This window comes from Solanum dulcamara, chromosome 9, assembly GCF_947179165.1.
Source record: "Solanum dulcamara chromosome 9, daSolDulc1.2, whole genome shotgun sequence".
NCBI classification, from domain to species: Eukaryota; Viridiplantae; Streptophyta; class Magnoliopsida; order Solanales; family Solanaceae; genus Solanum; species Solanum dulcamara.
In genome coordinates this window covers 19,199,469-19,205,967 of record NC_077245.1, presented here as the reverse complement: position 1 = coordinate 19,205,967, position 6,499 = coordinate 19,199,469, and the positions used below count along the sequence as shown (strand labels likewise).

The 6,499-nt window shown below is 31.3% G+C and overlaps 1 pseudogene; it reads left to right on the top strand.

Moving 5' to 3' along the window:
* Positions 1-2,753: 2,753 nt before the first annotated feature.
* On the top strand, positions 2,754-6,057 carry LOC129903594 (uncharacterized; annotated as a pseudogene).
* Positions 6,058-6,499: the final 442 nt, after the last annotated feature.

Genomic DNA, 6,499 nt, shown 5'->3' with positions numbered 1-6,499 from the left:
TTTTGATTTCTGCTCAATTGAGGGATCTTCAATTTTCTGTTTGTATTTGTCTACAACAACGAACCCCAGAAGTGTAGCTAACAGTAGATAATAGATGTCCCAAAGTGACATATATTTTTTTGGTAATGAGTATAAAAAGAGCAGTCCAGCCAGTAAAACTCTTGTTATGCGCAGGGTTCGGGGAAGAGCCCGACCACAAGAATCTAAACTCAAATGAAAAAGTTTAAAATGGTCGACGGTCCTTTGAGGTTGTGCATTGTATCCTTGTTCACCCACGTTTGATTGGTGAAGACGAAGAGAGAATGAAGAATGAAAAAGTGATCTAGCATATTACTATTTGTTATACATTATAAGGAAAAAAACACAAATAGCCGCCCTTTAAGATTGGTAAACCCAATATAGCCCTAAAATTTCTCATTTGTTTTCGATAAATTAATTCTACAATCTCTCAAACTTTAACATTTACCTTCGTTTGAAACTATTGAGCTGCCATAAGTTGTCAATTTTGTTGGAGAAGAAGCAACGTAGACACAAAGATAGAGGAAGGCGAGAAAATTGATACTTCATAAGATAACATCTGCTAGGGTTTTTTCGTGTGAAAATACAAAGGGAAAATGACACGAATACATATACTAGTTAATTAATATACATAGTTATAGTTTAAGTTAATTTCCACTCGCGGCAAACCTTTTCTAGTAATTAATATACATAGCTATAGCTATCCAGAATTTGTATAATTAAGCTCTAATTGTATAAATTTAGAATTTGTTTGTATAAATTCAGAATTTCCTAATTGAATAACTAAAGATTTTATATATGCTTACCCTACCATGTATATAATTATAATATTGATATATTTAATTTGAATAAGTTCTGAATTTTTTTTCTAAAATGTATAAATATAGAATTTGTATATATTTACCTTGTTGTATATTGTCAGCGAATTATACAAACGAATTTGTATATTCGCAACGAATTATACAAATGGATAAGCGAATTATACAAACAACTGTTATAACTATAGTTACGAAATGTAATTACCTAAATTATAGATATTTCAGCCTATTAAAATTTTAATAGTAGTTATTTGTGAAATTTCCACAAATAGAAAAGCTAGCTATAATAGTATATGAAATGTCGAGTTGGGCTAGTTTGAGTGATAAAGAAAGATTATTTTAAGTTCATTGCTATAATGGGCTGTAAATTGGCTTAATTATACATTACACTTTATTTTTCACTTTTGTCAGAAGTGGGTTGGGCTCATATTTTGGGCTAGATTTGCTTCCCTTTTTTGGGGGGAAATTACCCTTTTACACATGATATGATGCTATATTTACTTTTATTCTCTTTTATATTAAAAAAATTTTAAATTCCCTCTTTTTCCTTTCTCTCTCTATACCTCACTGATATATCCGTCTCTTCCTTCATGTTTGTCCTAATTTGCTCTAGTTAATTTATACTCTTCAACCGCTAATCAATTTCAAGGTTCCAACTAAGGTATATTTTAATCTTTCCTTATATGGAATTTCACTTCATCCTCATTCAATCTGATTTCTCCTAAAATTTGTATATTTTGATTTCTTCTGAAAATCTTTGAAAAATCTTCTAAATTTTTATCATTTGCTTTCTTCTGTAAATCTTTCTATTTTTGTTTCTCATACATTCAATGATACATATGGAATCCGTTCATGGTCTCAAACAATCCAATAAAAATCAAGGAATTCTTGTTTCTCCTAGTTCTGATTCATCTTGGGAAGGTTACGACGAAGTTAGATCCAAACATCGTAACAATCCAGCAGTGATGAATAAGCTACGTGAGAAATTGAAGTCAAAAGCTACAGTTAAACATGCACCCAAAGAAATAGACAACAAGATTGAAGGGGTTACAACACGCCATAATCTTCCAAAGGTATGGGTTCAATTAAGTTTTTTCTTTTAGAATGAAAATTTTGTGAATGTTTTAATGATTCTGATACATATCATTTATGTATCCGATACATAATGTCTTTTTAAAAGGAATTTTTTTGGAGATTTACTATTTCTGATACATCATGTTTAAGTCTCAGTTTCTGTTGTTTTAAGTTTTAATGATTCTGATACATATACATTTATGTATCAGATACATAATGTCTTTTTCAAATGCAATTTTTTGGAGATTTACTATTTCTGATACATCATGTTTAAGTCTCAGTTTCTGTTATTTCAAGTTTTAATGAAGCTGATACATATCATTTATGTATCAGATACATAATGTCTTTTTCAAATGCAATTTTTTGATATTTACTATTTCTGATACATCATGTTTAAGTCTCAGTTTCTGTTATTTCAAGTTTTAATGATTCTGATACATATCATTTATGTATCAGATACATAATGTCTTTTTAAAAAGAATTTTTTTGGAGATTTACTATTTCTGATACATCATCTTTAAGTCTCAGTATCTGTTATTTCAAGTTTTAATGATTCTGATACATCTACATTTATGTATCAGATACATAATGTCTTTTTCAAATGTAATTTTTTGGAGATTTACTATTTCTGATACATCATGTGTAAGTGTCATTTTCTGATGTTTCAAGTTTTAATGAATCTGATACATCTATATTTATGTATCAGAATATAATATATAACTGTTTCTGATACATCTTCTGTATGTATCAGAATCTCATCTCATGCATCAGATATTTTAATGCATATGATACATCGTATTTATGTATATAGTTCAAGTTGTATTCAACCATTTTCATGTCAATGCAGGGAATGAAATACGTCATCAAAAAGATCTCGTCCCACCCATTGAGATTCAGAACGGCATATAGGGCTAATTTTCTTGATGATTTTGAATCATCAATAGGTGAAGAAGGTATAAAGTTATTTAGGCAATCCATATTTGGTCACTACTTAGATATGCCAAACTGCAATTTTTAAGGGCAAATCATCAAATGCCTCTTACTTCTTGAGGTAGAACAAAAAAACAAAGAAGAATTGCACATTCGTCATGTGCAGGGTAATATACTACGATTTACAATAAATGATTTTGCCATCATTACTGGTTTGCGATGTACCGGTAATATCAATGACTTTCGATATTCTGATGACCAAACAAGTAGATTATTGTCTTTATATTTTCCTGGTGCCAAAAATGGGGTCAACAAAGCTCGTTTTGTTGAGCATTTTCTAGTTGGAGGATGGAAAACAAACGAAGACGCTGTTCAGATGGTCATTCTTTATTTCATCCACACTTTTGTTTTTTCTCAACTAGGTGATGCACCTATATCTGTTGATGATTTTAAGATGGTAGAAGATGGTAGGTATGAGCAATATCCATGGGGGAAAATAGCATTTTCAAAATTGATAAAAGGAATGCGTCAGGAGTTTTCAAATGCCAAACAAATGTATCGTCTAGGCGGCATGCCATACGCTCTGAATGTTTGGATATATGAATGTGCATCTCAAGTTCCCTCTGAAATTGCTGTAAGAGTGGGTAATAAAATTCCCAGAATTCTTAACTGGCGTGTTGTCGCTGTGAAGCCAAAATTTGAGACCTTCATGTCTACCATCTTCAGTGAGGTACATGCTTTGAATATTATTCGTTTATGCACTGATTCATTATACATAACATCTAAGATACATTATATATTCATGACCTTGATACATTATAATTTGATTCATAAAGTAGATGTATCAGCTCATATATTTATGTATCGGGATATAAATATATCAAGATATAATATATCTGATACATATACTTTATATAACCTTTCTGATACATATAATTGTATGTACCAGAAACTCATTTATCAGTATTTACAGCTCATGAAAACTCTATCTTATATATCAAATTATAATGTATCTAGAATTACATCTCATGATACATCTGCATTTATGTATCAGATAATGTTGTTTTTCTATCAGTTTCTCATGTATGAAGGATTAATGTTTCTGATACATCATATTTATGTATCAGCATTAACATGTATCAATTATTCAATTATTTTCTGACAATCAATCAATATGTTTTGCAGTATCCATGCTCTAACATTGTCCAATCTCAATATGAAATGGAAGTTATTGTCATTCATGGCAGCTAACAGAAACCTGAAGCTTCAACATCGACTGCCAAGGTCAATTTTAGAAAACTTCATGAAGTCCCCGGATTTGAGGACTTTTCAACAACACCACCCACGGAATTATTAAAAAGATCCAGTCATGTCACTGATACATCTTTTCCACCTCCTTCCAAAAGAATGAAGACTTCCCCTGCTAAAAAGCCAATTCAAGTAGAAACAGCCAACATGCACAAGGATTTCATACCACCAAATGAATCAGAAAAGCATGTTTCTCCTAAAAATGTACCAGGGGCGAAGTCAGCTGTAGAAGGTGAATCTTTCGGTCATTCGGATCAAATTATTCATATGCAATTCAAAGCATTGAAAAAGTCCATAAAGAAGTCTCTAAAGAGATACGTAAGTTATTACTTTAAGATGTATCACATACAATATACTTTTAATTAGGTGATACATTCTGATTTTTCATATACATGTATCAAGGTTGACTAAAAGTTCAAGCGTTTGGAGAATAAAATTGATTCAAATCACATTGATCTTTTGAAAGCCATCGACGGTATGGCAAACCGAATGACTGGCACATCATCTCAAGTTAAAACAGATGATTTTGATCAAACATTCCATGTGGTTGAACAACAAGAAGCACCTACTGGATTGGAGGTGCACAATTTTGCAAATAAATCTGATCCACCCCAACAAAATGACCAATCTAATGTCCAGAAAGATATTAAGGTACATACATCATGTAATATTTTATATTTATGCTTTTAAACTTCTGGATACTTTTCATTATCATGTATCAAATGTAAATGTTATTATGTTTTCAGGGACATGAACCATCCACCATGATACCATGATAAAACAGGTGGACAATATATCAGAACAAAACATTTCAGCAGATGTTCCAGAATTATTTGATCAGCAGGTTTATTCTAATACATTAAAGGTAATGTATCAAAAACAAATTGATGAACAATTTGATGCTATATATATATATATATTGTATAAGCTCAACCTCTTTAAATATATATATATATATATATATATATATATATATATATATCTAGACATTTAGTACATATATATATCATAAGTAAATGTTATTATGTTTCCAAGAAGATGAACCATCCGTCAAGATACAAAAGGTGGATGATGTATCACAACATAACATTGTAGCAGATGATGTATGATATCAGCAGATTTTTTATTAAGTAATTGATTTTTTAAGATAATGTATGATATCCGCAGTTTTTTATTAAGTAATTGTTTTTTTTTAACATTTGTAGGAACCGAAAACATTAATTTTTACACCACAATTGAAGGATGTATCAGCACACCAAATGGAACCACAAAGAGCAGATACTGATCAGCTTATTGTTGATTCTGATACATTACAGGTAATATATCAGATACATTACTGAGATAAAGTCAACATTATTAATTTTTTAATGACGTTATACATTACATGTAGAACACTGGAAAGAAAGATGGAAAAGTAGCCGATGATAAAACTGACAAAGTAGAAGAGCAAGTTGAGGAGATTGAAAAAGAAAAAATCAAACCAAGCACATCGGAATCCAATACTTCAACACCATTTTCGACCGAAACTCTGGATGTGATAGATGCTCTAATATACGGACTTCCATTACCAGTCATGCCATTGACAGCTGTTAGTCATGAGCAAGTTCAGGATGAATGTCTATTACGCGATAGCCAGCTACCAACCACTCTTCCATCAAAAGCCAATGTATTGTCTGACGATGTGAAGACACCATTTCGAAGAAGCATGATTCCTTCAAAGATCTTACAGTCGCCGTATCTTTCAAACTTTGGGTCGAGTGAAAAGGGAAAGGAAAATTTGTCAGCTGTTATGCATCAGACACACCTTTTTGAAGGTTTTGGTATATGCTATCATCCCCCATCCGAGCTTGTCACAGACTACTCTCAATGGATAAATAAAGGACTACTAAAATCGCATGGCAACAAGTAAGTTTGATATATTCAACTTATACCCATACAAGTTGTGTTTTATATTTATTATGTTATTAAACTACAAGCTTCCATTTAGGAATTCGAAGGAGGATCATTACAGATCTAAGTGCTCTTCATTCGGCTTTGAAAAAATGGACTTTGTAGTGGCATTTCCTAAAGATAAGAACTGGTTCTACCTAATGTCACAACCGAACAGATGCTGGAACGATGAGGTAAAAAATTTATCATAAATAATATGATACAACTCATACTTACTACCTAATACATACATATTAATGTATCTGATACATACATAGATTAATGTATCTGATACATACATAATCTGATACATGATGCTAGTTGTTATATAACTAATACTTTCTTAAAATGTGCAGCACATCGATATAATATTTTACTACCTTCGGAAGAAATCGAAGATGCAGTTGAGCAATCAGTATCGA